This window comes from Solea solea, chromosome 1 (assembly GCF_958295425.1).
Source record: "Solea solea chromosome 1, fSolSol10.1, whole genome shotgun sequence".
NCBI lineage: Eukaryota > Metazoa > Chordata > Actinopteri > Pleuronectiformes > Soleidae > Solea > Solea solea.
In genome coordinates, this window is record NC_081134.1 from 9,254,084 (window position 1) to 9,272,765 (window position 18,682).

The 18,682-nt window shown below is 40.9% G+C and overlaps 1 protein-coding gene across 1 annotated transcript in view; it reads left to right on the top strand.

The window, feature by feature from the left end:
• Positions 1-3,042: 3,042 nt before the first annotated feature.
• LOC131466621 (SPRY domain-containing SOCS box protein 4-like) overlaps positions 3,043-18,682 on the top strand; it is a 59,545-nt gene continuing 43,905 nt past the window's right edge. The window contains exon 1 of the mRNA XM_058640012.1: positions 3,043-3,236. The gene's annotated coding sequence lies outside the window, so the exon portion shown is untranslated. The remainder of the gene's footprint in view (positions 3,237-18,682) is intronic.

The following is an 18,682-nucleotide window of genomic DNA, read 5'->3' on the forward strand; positions in this document are numbered from 1 at the left end:
GTTTTGTAACTTTTTTTTGTATCTTTCACTTATTCATATGCAACTGGGACGTTTTTAGCCTTACAGTTAGAATGAGACCACTGTAGAGATGTTAGATTTATAATAAATTAATACCACTATACTTTGGTAATACACTGTATTATAACAATAATAATAATAATGTAGTCAGTTGGTGGTGTTCATAAAGTGATATCGGAGAAGAAACTTTGACAGATAAGACTAGATAAGATTCATCCCCAAGGAAACATTTGTGCAAAAGGTCCTCAGAATACAAATTGAACATAGCACATACACTCAATGTATGGAAAGACATTGTAAATAGAAAAGATATTCACTATAATTACATGTAGAATAAATGTACACAGTGCAACCCGAGAACAAATTAAGTGCAATAAGGTTACATGTTTCCTTTTTTTTTTAAACAGTAAACAAGTACGTAATGGTAGACTTGTTCAGAAATGTGTGTGCGTTAGTAAGCTGAAATATTTATGACCCCATTTATATGGAAATGGTGGTATTAAAGTGTCGCACAGGGACACAATCCATCAACTGTATTTACCTACAAGAACCAGAGGGAGGAGCCAAATAGCTCCTGATAGAAGTCATGTGTGCAAAGGTTCAGTTTACTGGAGTCACTGATTGCCTTTTAATAAAGACACATATGCACACCTCTGATTTTAGAGTCCAATAAATTTAATGATTTGTATTTAACGCTCTGTAATGGATGTGTAATCACTACAGCAGAATGTGGCTCGATGGAAATTGGCATAATCTCTCATCATACATGACATGGTTGGACTAATTGACTTATATTTTTTTAAAAAGGCAGTAAGATATTTGTATTATGGTTTAATGAGGTTGTTTTTTTTCAGCAGACCGGTTTTCATCTGACTTCCACTCAACAACTCACTGACTTGTTTAGTGATAAAGATTCCGTTGTAAACCACAATCTGAGGGGAACACAGGAATGCATGCATGAGAATAATGACAACTTTACTCAAAAGTATTTGAAGTATAATTCAAGTATTTCTTGCTATATGTGGACTGTAGCAAAAGCCACCAGGGGGCCCCAAAGCTGCATGTTCAGCCTCATTTGAAGAGAATTAAAATGACTCCTCTCAGATGTTTATTAAACTCCTTAGATGCTTAAAAATAAATAAATGTAGGATATGAAGAAAATAAGCTGTAATGATAAGCTGTGGCCGATGTTTTTGTGCCATAATTAAGTCAAAATTGTACATGTAAAGTTTCTGACTGACTCCAATATTAGTGTTATTCTTACAAGTTGTTTTGTTTTTATTGTTTGCACATTGATATGGATGCTGGTCCATTGTGTTTTCTACTCTAAGTAATAACATAATTTATTTTCTGTTGATCTTTATTTATTGTTGAGTTGTGTTCTTGCTTTCAAAATTTAAAGTAAAAACACTCAATTATCTGTTTTATTTGTTGATATACAGAGGAGTGTTGTTTTCCTTGTATTATCATTTTTTTATCAGTGTAACTTGCTTGAGTGGCTTAACTTTAAAGAAGTTTAACTTTAATATAAAAGGTTATCATGACTGTAGCCTGTGTTTGCCCGTGAAGTGTAATAGATCAGAGGAATCAGAGAAGCAGAGGTGTCAAACTGGCGGCCCATGGGCCCCCCAACTCAATTACATGCAGCCCACCTCTTAATATCATGTTATAATGAAGTCATCCTCCTTGTGTAAACACAGTGCATGTGGCCGAGGCACAGCTGTCAGCAAGTTGAGAGAATATAATACTAAATTACTAGCAATATTTTACAGTAATGACTTATATTTAGGCTCCAAGTCATTATTTACTTAAATATCCGTTTATTTCTCTGTTTTTCAAAACCAGCGCTTTTACTTTGAAATCATGTCAAATATCATCATGCATATCTTGCACTGTCCACTTTTCTTCCCTAGTTTATCAAACTAGGGCCCCCCCGAACAGCAGCTTGCATAGGGCCCCCCACAAAGCTATAAACAGCACTGGTAAAAAATATAAATAAACAATGAAAATGTTGAAATATGTAAATATATACTACGTACTTAGTAGTAGGTGTATTAATATTAGCTGTGTTGTAATGTATTGAAGTACAAATACTTTGTTACTGTACTTAAGTACAAAATTCATGTATCTGTACTTCACTTTGTTATTTTGTTATTACTTTTATTTTTACTCCACTACATTTCACAAAACACACAAACAGACTAGCAGAGCCATTGAATTGAACCCACAACCTTCCAGTTGAAAGACATCTTGCCCTACCAATCCTTCCTTCTCAATTTAAAAACATAAGTACATTTTATATCAGAAAATTATTTAAATGTCAAATACTTTAAGAGTTTTACTGAAGTAATATTATAAAAAGTGACTTCTACCAAAGTCATTTTCTGGTAAGACACTTTTTTACTTTTAGGATTCCTGTTTTAGGTACTTTATACAAGACTGACTGTATGTATTAAAACATGCCAAGACATGTTTGTCAGCAGAGAAAACCAAGGCATCACTACGGCTACAGCTAATGATTCTTCTCATAATCGATTGGTTAAAAAAATCAGAAAATGTTGAAAAATCATGATCTGTGTTCCCCAAATTTTGACACGATGATGTTCTCAAATGAATTATTCAGTTTTAATGATTTATTTGTTATAAGGAGCATAGAAACCATAAAAATATTTTTAACAAATAATATTATAAAAAAAAAGATACTGGTAAGATACTTGTACTTTTACTCAAGTATCCCTTTGAGGTACTTTATAAAAAGTATTATTTTATTATATTATTAATTATATTATAATAATAATATTATTATTGTTATTATTTTATAAAGAATATTAGTACCAGTTAAAAGTGGTTATCTCTGGGATGTATTCCATTTCTGGTAATTGACTTGCAGGTTCCGAGAAGCTTTGCACGCACCATCACATCCTCAGCCTATCGCGTCAGAGCGTGACGCTGTGTTGTGGCGGAAGCGACCAATCAGCGCTCGCTGTGCGGAGTAAACGGACACTGAGTGTCGGGTTCTGAGCTACAGTACCTGCTTGTGTTCTGTCGAGCTGCTTTCGCCGCCGCCGCTGCCGCCGCCGCGCACTTTAACAAAGAAGCCGTCACTACATGGCGGATACAGATGTTTGGAGGCTGGGAAAACAGCAGCAGTGACGAGGACAGAACCCGGAGCTCCTGACTAAAAAGTGTCGGTTCCAGACGAGTGGCATTTGTGTTCGGTAAGTGAGTGAGCGCGTGAGTGTTTACGTCGGATGAACAGGATGTGGAGGACTTCCCTCTATGATGTGTAGTTACTTTAGTCGGTGGAGGCGAGAGGAATATCCCATGTTCTCCTTATAGTGTGGCTTTATTTCTGTTTCTTTCTACTTTCTGTTGCCATATTACAGCCATGTTGATAATCACATTAGAGATGATCAATTATCAGGAGGATGACACCTACCTGAATGTGCTTGAAAGCGTGAGCAGCCTGTGTGTTTACATTGTTACCTCCTCTGTTGTTTTACACCGTGCTCATGGGTTGCATTCAGTTTAACTACAGCTCAAATGATGTGATACTGCATTAAAAGTACAATATTAAAGTTAAAGATTATCGACAACGAATCAATCAAATGTAAAAGGTTAGAATGGTTTTCCTGTATTTTCCTCAAGACAAAAAGTCCAATATTCAATATTCACAGTTTTGTTTGGTTTGAAGTTTGAAGTGGATTAAACTGCTGATTCCATCCTTTTTAAATAAATGTGAGGATGAATGAAGAACAGCAGTGTAATCAGGACGGTAATGGAAATGGTCTTGTTTAAAGCCAGAAGTATTCTTGTCTTGTACTGAGAACAATAAGGACATTGTATAAAATACTGTAAAAAGGTAAACTTTTGGTGATGGGTAAAGTAGTCTATACATTGAGTTTTGTGTAATAGGAATGGGGTAGGTGCATATATGCTTATACTTCTCTCTCTATATCTCAAACCTGATTATTTCTAGTTATGTGACTCTAATAAGAGGCAGAGATTTGGAGCCCGAAAGTTATAAAAACGACCTAATAGTTCACAACAAAAGTGCAAGGTTTAGTTAAAAATGACTTAATTTTTACCTAGACAAATGACCTAATGCAAAAAGTGGGAACTCATGCTGCTTCTCTTATTCATTACACTTTCTAATGTGTGGTGGCAGAGAAAAGTACCTAATCATTACATGTCATAATCCACATGACATGACAAAGTTCCAGTGAGATTAAGTTCATTTAAAAGACAGTTTTCACTAGTGATGTGATGTTTGCGAACGAGCCAGCTCTAAGAGCTGATTCTTTGTAGCGAACAAGAAGAGCCGAGTCTTCTGTTGACAGACAAGGATCATACCATTATAAAAGATGCAAGGGGGCAGACTTTCAGAACAGAAATTGAAGAAATCCGAAAAAAAAGAAGAAGAAGCAGCATCTGGCTGCATTTCAAAGATAAGGATTAAATTGGTAAAACATTTTTTATTCATTTTTTAATGGAAAAAAAGGCATAAAAATAAGGCTTTTATGAAAATACTGAAAAAACAAGCTTGGGAGCCAAAAGAACCAAATCTTTGAAAAGAGCCGAACTTCCCATCACTAGCTTTCACCCCAGTATTGGAAACTGCAGAGTTAAAGCAATTGCAGAAAGATGCTTTTTGAACTTTGGACATTGTTTTGAACTTATTGTTCTCTCACAAACAACACGGACTGTGTGTGAAAACCTGAAGATACTTTCTGTGAAGAGAAGTGTCACAGCGGTTGTTATTAATGTGGCGAAGTGGACGGCCCTTCCACACAGTGGTCTGTGAGTGATCACTCTGCGTGGCTACGCGTTGACATTCGCGTGGCTAAGATGGGTCAGGTGACAAGGACACAGAAAATGGATAACAGATGGTAAGAGCAGGGAGGGAATGAGAGGACAGAGAGAATAGAAGAGGGACAAGAGATGGAGTCAAAAAAAGGAGGGTTGAGAGAGAGAGAGAGAGAGGAATGGATAGGATGAGTGTGACAAAAGGAAAAGTGACATGTGCCTCCTCTCATGTGCCAGGTGCTGCATCGCTTCATTTGGTCCACTAACAATTAGCTGGCAAAGGAGTGTATGTGTGTGTGTGTGTGCCTGTGGGTGGAGTCTGCTGGTTGATGGATGACCTGTCTTAGTAGGGTGGGTGTGTGTCTGGGTGGGTGAGTGTCTGGGGGGTTGCTTGTGGGGAGAGAGATGGAGGAGGAGGTTCGGGATGGAGCATTGTAAAGTTGATAGGGTTGTTGTTTTTTATCTGTCTGCTGGATCAGACCAGCTGGGCACTATGGGAGATCGAGCTCCTCGTCACCATCTCCCCTCCTCACCCCCCGTGTCTCTTTCATCCTCTCTCCTTACATCTCCATTTCTCCATCTCCTCTTCTTGTTTCCACATCACTTCCCTTGCAACTCTCGTTCTCCATCTGTGTTTCACCACAGGTTTTGCTATGCTGCCTCCACACTCACTGTGGCTTTTCCCCCTCCTGGAAGTTTGAGCTGTTTTATTTTAGAGGTGTTTATTATTCAATGGTTTTCATAATACAACTGGTGATTCAACTTACTGATGGGGTTTTAAAACAGCAGTGTGTAACTTCTAAATATAAACCCAGTGCATTACTTTCATACCACTGTCAAATGAGTCCACACAGTGCAGCGAACAGCTCCACGCGACTCGCTCTGTGTTTCTCAGTATAGCAGTGTTTCGCTCTCATGCGCGATGAGATTTGTTTTATGCTGAGACAGACGAATGCAACAGTAACATTGCGCTTGTCAAGTGAGAAGTTATGGCTCATAATACAGCGGATATTATTACATAGCTTCTGTTCACAAATACCAAAGGAGGCAGAATAATAACATTTTTCCAAGATTTAGATTTTTACTGTAAAAACTCATTTTTTGCTGGTGGTACCTGCAGGTTTGAGCACACTGCCTCACTGAAAACGGAGCCCCTTTTTAGTCTCAGTACATATCCTTTGCATTCTTCGCTCTCCTTCTTCACCCATTCAGCCTCCTCCCTCCTAATCTGTTTTCTTTCTGGCTTTATTTTCCACATTTCCTTCCTCCTTTTAAAAGTCTCCCCTTCTCCCCTTTTATCCCTCCAGAGGGACTAATAAGCAGCATTCTGAGTCAGTGTGAGCAGAGAGGCAGATGGGATTCAGCTCGTCGGCCAGATAAGGTCATTTAACTCAGCTGTGTCTTATCTGTTTCTGCCTGATACAGCTACTTAAACGGAACACAAACTGCCTACCATTAAGTGTGGGTTGGTACAAATCCTTAAATTGAAGTAAGGTGGAATAAGGTTTAAAGCATAATGATGTAATTCCTGTGCAGAAGTGTGCCAGTGATGTCTGTGTTCCTCTTTAAATGCAGTGAAGGGACAATTCACTGATGAAACCCAGTCAATGCGTTTACGGGCATGTGAAAAGTCCAGTTTTAGTCGGACTAAGATGGTTTTCTTAATGTCGTGTAAACACACTAGTCGGACTAAAAGACTTAATAGTCTGGACTAACATACCTGAATAATGCGATTCATAGTCCGATTACTCCTGCATGTATAAGAGGAGTCGGACTGGAGTCGGACTTGGCATTCTGTGCATGCAACAAAATTTCCTCTCGGGTCTTTGACCCGGAAGTAGTAGGAGACGACTTATAAAATGCAGTACTGTTGCCGGAAAAGAATATACAACACGGTGGCGTCGGCGAGAGCGAAAGCTACGAAGAAGACCCACTTTTGGACTGATGTACAGCAGGTACGAAACAAACAGAACCACAGCACAATCAATCTCACGACCATCTCACCGTCCGCCATTTGTTTCTCTGTGACCTACAGGTCAACAGGAAGCTGATTCAATACGATACAGTCACACCTACACATACAAAAAAAAACTTCTCCGCATGTATACTCGGACTCTGCAAGTTGTCCCATTCTTGTCTTAGTCGGACTATGGCCTTAGCTTGACTAATCTGTGTATGTAAACATACCGACTGTCTCTGTGCATCAGTTAATTAGCATCTTTGTCACTGAAAATTGTTTTTCACTGGGCTTTACCGTCTCTTCCTGCCAGTTACCAGGCATTTTTTCTCATCGGCATTCTTCCAATTACCACGTGCGTCACCGCGCTCATCCTGCAATGACACATGAGGCAGTTGGTGACAAGACAGGCGGCCGTATGAGCTGCTTTCCATCAGGCGTCATTATTTTTAATTACTCTCCTCTCCCCTCGCCTTCGCTTCTGGGTCGGTTTTGTGTGCCACAGTGTTCTAAAGGTAGATGGCGGCTCTTATAGGAAGCAGGTCTCAAACATGTGAAGCTGTGAAACCTCACATCTGACAAAATCAAGGCCATAAAATAGATCAGAGTGCCTCCATTGGTGAGAGTCACATTTTAATGAGCTCAATACTGTAAATGTATGTGTTTCCACAAAATCTGGTACAGACATTCTTATCCTCTTAGGGATGCTCTGTTATACATTTTGGTCCTTTTCCACATGACTCAAAACCTAAATCTTATTCGGCGGATACATCTCTGAGTCTGGCAAAGTCCCTTTCCCATATACATGTACCTTTTTAAGTTTTAAGTTCCCTAAAATAGCAAACATGTCAGCAGATATTAGTATTTTATCCATCTGCCTATATCTTTGTTTCACCATTACCTTAGTCAGAGATCTCTCTCTCTGTCCTTGGACAGTCATGTATATGTAATGTGTGCATCTTACCCTGGCAGATGGAATGGGAATATATTGATATTCAGCAGCCCTGTTAAGTCAGTCAGACTGCTGAGCTCACAAAATTGCACACATATACACACACACACCCACACAGGCATACTTTCGTGCGCACAACTACACACTCAGGGAAAATAGCACTGTGATGATGCATATGCTCTCAATGAAGTCAATGAAATCAAGTGCTGATGGAGACAAAATGAGGAGACGACGTGTTGCTCCTGCAGGTGCTTAGGGTCAAAGTACAGTGTACAGTGTGATGTGTGTCTGTGCACTGGTGACTCACAGAGGCCATTAAAATGACAGGAAAAGGGTGATAAATGAGAGGAGTAATTCAGTGAAATGTGTCATAGTCCCTGAGTGACGGCTGAATTCACATAGTTAACATCATTCCTGGTGCTCCGCCTTGTGTTTTAGCTCACTCAGTGGCAGGGATGATGCCGCCCGTCATCTTGTCGTCACCCTGCTTGCTATGCGTCATTCCTGTTTAGAGGATCGCAGCGGGGAGCTGTTAATCAAAGTCGCTGCGGACGAGAACCAACAGTGGAGTTGGAGTTGCTGGACACACACGCGACAAGGAACATAAAACATTAGTGATGTGATAAACAGACTTTAGTCCTTTGTTCCAGCTAACATCAGTTCTCTGTTTACCCTCATCGCCTGAGCTCATTTCACTCCTTTGTGTCCTGTCCTGTCACAAATGGCGTGGCTTCCCATGGTTCTCAATCATGTTGTTTGATCTGATCCCATGTGCCCGTGCATTTTCTTCGAGACAGTAAAGTGGGCTGCACACAGGAGAGATAGCCTTGTTCTCATTTACATATAAATTGTGTCTTGTTCGTGGTCATTTGTCTTTTTGTTGGTGATTCAGTGTCCTTGTGCTGCTTTTGTGTGTGTGTGTGTGTGTGTGTGCATTTATTCAATACTTTGCTCATACCGTGTGTGTCAGTGCAGCGTCATCGTGTCTCTGGGACAGTCAGCTCTGAATCAGCTTTCCCACACTGTAGTCTGCCTGTGGACTTTCTGATGGCATTTCCAGTTGAATAAAATCAATGGACCCTGGACTGTAAATCAAGCCTGTGATAGTTTTGACCAGGAGAAAAAACTTAATTGTGCAATGGAATAAAAGCTAAAAGTGTGTAGGCTACTGACATCTCTCATATACTCTCTGAGTATAAGTGTCGGGTGGGAGACGAAAGGAATTTCCTGCCAGAGTCTCTCTTTGAAATCCCAGAACCAGTGCATCATTTCTCAGTCTGTGTGTGTGTGTGTGTTTTTCTGTAATAACAATCCTCACAGTTTTTTCCATCAGAAGCCAAAAATATACCAGCAGCACTCTAGGGCCTGGTTACTACACATTATATTCTCACCAATATTACAAATGATATTATAGTGCTTTTCCATTATACAGTTCTAGCATTAGTCGGCTCTACTCGGTTTGGATACCACGTTGTTTTCCATTACTTCATAGTACCTCCTCAACATAAGCGGGGTCTTCATCGCACGGCTGCTCGAAACTGCTGTGACGGCGCTCTATAGGCGACACAAACAGGCTCCACGCACAGCTCTCTCTGGATCCTCTCGTCAGCCACGTATTCATAATACGATAATCGTCAGCCAGGGCAAATATCGATATTTTAATTAACAAAATAAAGTGCTCTAAAGTAAACAGTCCCTGCCAGTTTCACTCGCTGGGCGTCGCTACTTGTTCCACCATCCATGTTCAATACATAGACTTTAAGCACTTTGTTCTCTTTGTTGAGAATAAATAGAGAAATCCTATTTATTTTAACTCTTCATGGACGTTTACTTTTCTTCAGTCAGACAGACATCATGATGAATCGCTATATGATTGTCTTGCAATATATTGATGATCACAGAATCGTTGTATCGTGATATTATTGGTATCGTGGACCATGTATCGCATTTCATACCCTCTTCGTTTGATTTAAAAAACTCTGTTATTGTGACTATTTGTGATTATATTGAAAAAACAGCAAGCATTTAGTTCGTGGAGTACATGTGTGTTTTCAGTGATGAAATTTCCTAGGTTTCTTGAATGCATCTAATTAGCTGCTACTCTTTCCTCAACACGCTGTGAACCTTGCATTGTTCTGACTAGATCTTGGAGACTAGAGTTTGTTGTTGTTTGCTTATTTTCCCTCTGACAAAATTAGGTCTGATGTGGAGATGTGATATGTCTTGAATGGCAGAAATGGAGAACGGTGTTAATGCCCATGTTGAAAAATTGTGAGGGCTTTTTCCGCTTTTACACTCACTCTCTCTCTCTCTCTCTCTCTCTCCCTCTCTTTGTCTCGCTGTATATTTTCCGGCCATAATTATAGAACTCATGAAAGCATTTAGAGGCTCATGAATATTTAGATCTCGGAGGAGAAGTGTCAGGGGAAACCCGCATGCGGCTGGTCAGCCCCAATTATGGAGATGGGCCTACACCTACACACACAACCACACACACACCCACACACACACACACACACACACACACATTCACACACACTCACAAGAGGAGGGAAGATGGCAGGGAAATGATCAAACGCTCCTAATTTGAGAAAAGTTAATATAGATGTAGACAAGGGTCTATGTATTTCAAATAACTGGCCCATGCACACATGCATTCACACAGATCCAGCTGGGTGATAATAATTACACAGCTGGTTGTGGCTTGCAGCTGGTTCTTTCTGCTCCCTAATGATTAATAGTGAGGTTATGATGGACATGATCCTGGCAGACACAGTGTGTGTGTGTGTGTGTGTGTGAGGGTTTTGATGTCATGTCATGCCAAGTCAAGGCAGATATGACCATAAGCGGAAGTGTGACTCATTGACTGTGTGATGGACACCACTGAGACAGAAAGAGGGAGTCATGGCTTTTGGCTGGAGAAAGCTCGAGAGAAAGGAAGGAAGGAAGGAAGGAAGGACTGCGTGATCAGAGGCGTGGAAAAACAACGAAATGAGTCAGAACTACATTATTAAGGATGGAAGCAGGATGGAGTGAGTGACAGGAATAAAGGGTGAATGAGACAGGTGCGCTGGATGGAAGGAGTGATGTGAGGGACAGACGGGAAAGAGGGAGTAAAGATTAGCAAGTGTGCGCGACAGAGAAGAGAATACAACGTGAGGAAGCAAAGGCAAGAGTGATAGTGAGGCATATTGATGAAGGCTCAGGTTGTAATGAGTCATTCCAGGCTGGTAAGGGATGTAGGTGAGTGGTGAGAAGAGAGGTGTAAGGCAACGTGGGTGAAATATGAGGGAAATAAGCAGACAGTGTAGGGCAGATGGTGATGTCTCTGTAAAGGTGAGGAGCGAGGAGCGAGGATGGTGAATTAAACACCACAACCACAACGTTTACTCCCAGAATTCAAAATAGGATGATAAATGATTCACTGCTCCTGTCGGATTTGTCTGTGTTTCTGTGTGTGTGTGTGTGTGTACTTGTATTTGTTGTCTCTTAAGAACTCACCTGTCACACACAGGTGAGTTCACCTGATATCAATGTCAGTATCGTGAACAACAGCAGAGCTCTGACGCATCCCTCTGTGCACACCCTATGCTAAATTCTATAATTTGGCACTAAAGCCGTGTTTCCACTACATGGTCGTAGCTAGCCTTGACTCGCCTCTACACAGTTTGGTTGGTTTTCCATTACAATATAGTACCTCTTCATGCACGGCTGCATGAAACTGCTGTGACTTTATTTTTTTCCACGCGACACACACAAACTAGTGACGAGTGACCTGTAAAGCAGTTATTTTCGATGTACTGAATCATTAGAATCATTAGTTAATTAAAAAAAAAGGTTTGTTCAGTACTTCCTCCATGACACAGTCACTGGACTGAAATACAACGGTAGGGTCACCAGACTCCTCTGTTAAAGACATTTCCCTGGTAATTGTTGGAGATGAACCCACATTTTTAGGATTTTCAAGTCTTTTTAACTTGATCTATAATTCTGCATTGTTCGGGCAGTCTGACGACATCACACACGGTATCGCCTCAGCTCGCTTGGAACCTCGTCAGAGCAGGTACTGAATAAAGTATCAGGTACGAGGCACTATCGCTAATGGAAAAGCTAAATAACTGTGTTGTGCTGAGGCAATCCAACTTAATTTCTGGGCACTTTGTAAAGGAAAAAGTGCCCCAAATTCAACTTCATTTCCACACTAGTGGAAAAGGGGCTTAAATAACTTCTGCAGAACATCTCTACCTCTTTGGCTGACAGCTTGCCAGAAATAGACAGGCTGGCATATTGAAAACCAGGAGGTGAACATGCATATATTTAGCTGTCAGTACAAAAATGTCCTGTCGCCAGTGAAACTCTGTGGTCCCAGCAGGTGATCAGGCTCATCTCAACGTCATCATATGTGAGCGTTCATCCAAACACATCACAGCCCCCAAATGGAAACCAGACCACCACCACATGCTGGGCAGGCATGCTCCTGCCACACAGACGGTGACATGCGCACACACACACTGCTATGATTATGAACACAGACAGACACTCCACACATACAAAGGCACGTGTCAGCGCCACTTAGAAGAGACCGCAATTTGATGAGGTGTGTCACCAGTCTGAGAGGAGTGGAGCCCACTTGGCTCAGGCGTGTATGTGTTTACTTCTCTTTGAGACTTTTTCTGGCATAAGCATCGACCTTGTGAGGACCAGTCATCCGGATGGAGACAAGAACCTGGTCCTTTTGAGGAACTGGTTTAGGGCTAAGATTTGGATTATATTTAGGTTAAGGTTGGGTAGAATGTTGTTTTGACTGTGCAAATGAAAGGATGTCAATGCAGTGTCCTAGGAAAGACGGCTGCAACAAACCTGTGTGATTGAATTTGTTAGCTGTTAATTTGAACTTAATCACATAATATCAATCCCTCTTCATCAACCACGTGCACTGGTCCTGCTAATACTGTAATGAAGCCGCTGTGTTGATGAATCATGTGAATCACTCGGGCAGGAAGAGGTGGTGGACACATTGGATGTATTTACAGTATATGAGCTGCATATTTCCTGAGGTTTGAAATAAATAAACCACTCCTCCCGGCGTGTGTGTGTGTGTGTGGGTGGGCTTGTGTCACATTTATTTGTGGATATTGTGTAACCTACAGAGGGAAAAAGTCAACCAGCATATGGCCAATATTCACATCCCATGTCTGTCTTTCCCATAGGGCAAAAAAAAAAAAAAAAAACTATCAGTGCAATTACAGGGACATAGTTGCACACTCACAGCCAGTGTCATTGAAAACAAACCCAGCGGATAATATTGTTTGCTTGAGTGTGTGTGTTCAGGACTCCTGTCAATGTTAACTTGAGTCACGTGTGCAGTACGTCAAGCTGTATGTGAATTCAGGGGATGTCCTCTCTGCAGAGTGCATCTGAAAGTAGATCGCTCCATTCCGAAGGCTCCTTCAAATGCAGCCAACAAATGAATCTGTCCATCTTCAAGCACTGACAAATTCACTGAGTGGATCCAGTGTGCACCAGAGATGAAACTGCTTTGAAAGGAGATGTAGAAGCTAACAATGGCATTGCTTAAATACGCTGCTGCATCTGTTTTTCTTTGAAAATGCTCGGGCTGTGTTTTAGTATAGCTGGGCAAATACATAGATCTTTGGAAATGAAGCAAAGTGATTCCCATCCACTTCCTGACTAGTTCATATCAGCTTTAAAATGGATGTAGCTGGAGGAGGCAGCTTCTGAACTAAGATGCAGCTGAAGAAAACAACTTCAACATGTGATAAGAGTATTGTCTAATATCTAGCATGGAATCTTCTTCCTCAGTTTAATTTAGCAGCAACATGCAATTTCCTTGTCTCCTAAATGGTCCTAGAATTGTTTCTAAATCATCTTCTTTGTCCTGTATTATTATCTGTGACGTTCAGCACAGCCAGCGCTTGTGTTTGCTTTGTTTAGCATCTTGCCTTCAGGACTATTTCCAGTGTCATTTCATCTTTCCCTTGTGGAGGAAAAGACCTCCCGTGTGATGTTTGAGCTCAGCTATGCACCAACAACGTTTGAGTGTGCGTCAACCTCTGTGTCAGAATGAGCGTATATCACTTATGCACTCCTTCTTTACTTTCACGAAGATGATAAGGCCATGTGATTGACAGCTGGTGTTAAGTCTTGTTTTAAAACCTCAAAATCGTGACTCTTGAGTCTTCAAAATGGGAGCTCGCAAAGGGCGTTAGTACCAGGTCTGAAAAGGGTCATGGAAAGGTTATCAGGTTCATGCAACACAGGGCACACACCGCACCTCATAATACTAATGATTTATTTATTTATTCCGTTTTATTTTTCATAAGCAAAGATGTGGGTCAGTCACGGGCTAAGTGTTGGTGAGAGGGAGAAGAATATGTTTCCGAGTACGATCAGCCACTTCAGGCTGACAGACGAATCCTCCTTTGGTAGGAAACCACAGGTGTTTGTGTTCAAATGACAGATGCTGGTGATTTATGTAAACATGTTTTGTTGCTCCTTGATGAGAACAGCATTAGTTTGATTCAGGGCTTCAGACTCAACGGCTGGTTTTTGTGTATCTGTAAGAAACCTGAGCAATCATCATGGCTTAGTCAGTGAAATAGAATGTGGCATTTTTAAATCTAAGCATAATTTAAGAGTCTGCCAGCATTGGATGTAGGTCTATCCGTTGCTTACGGAGACATTTTCGTCTATGTCTGTTGGTCATGCCTCTTGAACGTGGGATGTGATTACATAATTTCCAGACTCGTATTCAGTCTCAATCTCAGTTGAGAAACAGCCTGGTGTGAATTATTTTAGACATACAATATGAAGGGGTAAAATTCAGCTGGTGTTTCTGTGTGTGTGTGTGCCAAATATTTTCTCACATGTACATTTGCTGCAGTTTTCTATTTTACATGATACACTAAACAATAACTCATCCAATAAGTCATGCGATCTTTATATGACCTAGATACTTGGAGTGTCCCTCTAGTTGGTCAGAATTGTAGAAGTTCCTGCAAACTTTGAGTCTGTTTGCGCCAAAAGCATTTTCCAGTCACATAACAAAAAAAGAGTCAGACACATGATGTGAGAATTCATTTGTGCATTGACTGTTTAAGCAGGCTACAAAAGAGGATCAGTGTAAAAGTACAAAACAAAAAACAACCACAACCAAAGCTTTAAGTTAGAAGTTAAGGTTTATTTGATTCAATTGTCTCAGTTCTTCTGGTATCTTATTTCTTCAATCATTTTTTTTCTGAAAAAGCTTGTTACTGTCACATAATCAAAGTTTCCTGGTTTAATAGATCATTTTACACTCGAGAAAGGCCCTAGGGAAATATTTCGTCCAGTCAAGGGTAAAGGAGGAAGTGGAAAGATGACAGGAAGATAGAGTGGTTGAAGGAAGAAGAGCAGACATGAAAAACAATAAAGCCGCTGACAAGGAGCTTGTTATTTTGTTTCTTTATTTGGCTCCCCATGTTCTCCTCTTTTATTCTCACACTTCCAGTGGAGACATCCTCGGTAAAGCCCTACTGCTTATTCCGCTTTCTCTATTTGTGCAGCCTTCCTTTCTAATTCTGGAGTTGTCATGGCAACATTAGTTCTTCTGGCGTATACGGTTGTTTTCAGTAGGGTTGATGCATAATAAGCCAAGTCTTTTGTTTTCAGAAGGCCATATTCATCAGTTTGACCTTTCCCCCCTTCAGTTTGAATGTAAGGGTATCTGCTGCATGGAGTTGTACTCTGTTCCCTTGTTTAATGGTTAAATAATTCTCTCCTCATTACTGCAAGGCCAGACTTCATTTGACTTCCAAGCACAAAACTGAAACACACCACTTGGTGGTTACTGATGTTCTATTCTGTCACTGCCAGCACTGACTTTTTTGCATGTTAGCTAAAGATGAAAGAGTCATGGGAGAGTTGCATGCCCACAGTAATGAGATTAATGGTGCTTTATCACATTCCACGAAGGAACTGTTAACTTGAATGTCACATTAAATGCAGGAGAGAAGAGCTTCAATAAGAGATGGGTTCATGTGCACTGGCTCCAAGCCGGATAAAAACCTCTCATTAAACTCCTCAGCCAATAAAGTCTTTATTGAATATGTGGATTAAAATACACGTGTATACCAATGCATGATGATAAGGAGTTTTTTGCTTTTAAAATCCCTGTAAAGTGATAAAAAAAATATATGACTTGTGACCTTGTCACCCCACATCTTACCAAATTTGACTGATTAAAAAAGTTGCCATGAGGTTTTAAATCGTGTCAAATTCAGCTTCAATCAAAATAAAATGATTGCAGTTTAGCAGCAGCCCTCCACCCCCTCTCTGCTTCCCTTTCTGCTCTTCTTCTCTCTTCACTTCATTTCCTCATCTTTAGGTATTTTAGATCAAGTCTGACAGCTTTTCTGTGTGTTTTTACGCGTTAAAATGCTTGTCAACACGAGAGTGGACGTCTTTGAATAAGTCACTTAAAGTAAAGTAGAGGTCAAGGCTGAGATGGACAGATGGGCGGAGAGTGTCACCTGCACAAAGCTTCTAATCCCAAAGAAAAGTAGATTACTGTAGCGGCCTGGTGCTCACTACCAGCCCATCTGGAGGAAATGGATCTGTTCTAAGCTGTGGAGAAAGTAAGGCTGTGCTGCTGTGTTGACCAGAAGGCGCCTGAAGTATCTGTGAGTGACACGACCTGCTGCTGTCAAACAGGGTTTGCACCCACAAACACGAATGGTACTCCTCCATTGAAAATTGTCAGAAAACGGTACACGGTAAAACAACCTTATACATTCATTTTTTTAGCTGTTAGTGGTGATGTTCTTTTGAACTGAACATAGCTGTGTGTGCAAATTGACTTTCCCATAGTCTTGTGCACTTAATTTCAGGTTCACAGGATGAGATGGAGATGGAGTGAAGGCGATTAGTAGATATTAAGGATGTTTTCTTATGGTAAGTTCAGGCCTCTTTTTTGCTTAATTACACACAATCAGAATGACAGGAATGGGCTGTTGACATGGCCGTGTTGTCATCAGACGGCGTCATTACAAGAGTGCACGTTACCCGGTGTAACTGGGCTATTATCTCATTTTGTAAATTGGCCTCTTTGCGCAGAGTGACAATATGACACCCGGGTTGATGGGAGTTTAAATTGCTGCTGCAACAGACAGATTTCACAATGCGGTGCTGGACAGTTTGTCATCACTCAACACAAAGATGAAGGAGGAGGCCGTTAGGAAACTCATTTTGTCTGCTGCGTTGCTTAAGTACACAGCGGTGAGTAAATTTGCTGCGTGCAGCCGTGATAACTCGGTATCTGTGTGCGTGTCGGGTTTATTCAGGACCTCCCGCCAATGCATTCAGCTGACCTTTCACCTTTGGCCCTGGCCTGCACAGTTCCACGCTGGATGAAGACATGTCCACACAGTGAGGCGCACTTTTTTGCTGAACTTTTCAAAATGAAGCCTTGAATCGTACCAAAGCTGGGCACTTTGTGAGTAAAGATGATAATGTATCTGTGTCTCTAACGATTACCCGTGTCTCTGACTGTATTTGTCTGTCTCGTTGTCTCAGACCTGGTTTCTTTTTGTGGAGGAATGACTCCTGTTATTTAAACAATGGCTGACTCAAAGCGTAGGATATTTTGCACAATAAGTGGGCAGTTGAACACACATGATTAACTGCGTGAGGCACGGTGATGGTGACCAGCCGATGCATGTTGGCATCTATATTTATTGTAGTCAGTATCTTTATGGTCAGTGGTGCCGGTTTTGCATGAGAATAAGGGTTCAGGTTGCGCATGGGCTGCCAAACACAAATAAAAGCTCCATTTAAAGAGAGGCTGGGTGAGGAGGTCCACAATAACCTGTATGATAAATCTTTCAAATGTACACAATCAGACAAATTCACTCTAGAATTCCAATCTATTTATGGCACATGTATAGTTTTCTCTTATGAGACTCTTGCACAGTATGACCAAGTGAACAGTCTGTAAAACAGCACTGGTCCAATGCAAGAGATTTACTTTATTTTCAAACCCCTACCGTAGCTGTTGGAGACCTGCACTATGCAAACCGTGCATTTTCTTCAAACTCAAACTCTCTCATTAGCTGCTCTTTTAAAAGTCTAGTCTCCATGTGTTCTCTAGTGTGTTTAAGCACAACCTTAACCCCAAGTGCAGATGTCAGCCATTTAAGTGCTTGTGCGTCTGGAGATGTAATGTAATCAACTGCTCTGTGTGACAATTCTAAATCGGTTGGAGATTCTCTACACGTGTTAGCCAGGCCCATTTAATTAGAGGATCTCGCCTTTGTAAGACATTTAATTGACAAATGATATGGAGATGTAATGAGAGTCTGCAATCAAAGGTTGAATTTGTGTGCTTTTCTCTCTCTCTTTCTCTCTGTGGGGGAGAGAGACTGTCACCTACCACATGACCTCTCCGTGTGTGAATGATTTAGAGTCTCTGTGGGACCCGAGAGGAGGATTTGGCATGTGGCAGCAAGAGGTGCAGACCTGCATTTGGAAGAAAAATGCTGTGATGAGGGTCATGGCACAGAAGGTGCTGGATTGATGGTTGTCTGAACGGAAATAGAGAACAAGGTCAGGGAAAGAGGGAAAAGAAGAGGAGGAGAGAGGGCAAAAAAAATAAGAAAATACAAATTCTGTTTAGAATAGTGTAGATACATTTGAATATCCAGATATGTGAACAGAAAAGGGTGCGGGTCATATGATGTGTTGTACGATTATAGACAAATACGTTTAGATTTGTATTTGTAACTGCCAACATTGATAAAGGAGACAGACGGTACACGTGCAGATGGAGAAAATGTGAAAGCTTCGGGTACCAACAGAAAGACAAATGTGATCATTTGCTATTATTGGGTGTTTTCAAATTGACCCATTACATCACAGACAAAAACAATTTTAGCTGGTACCAGTTGGTGCCA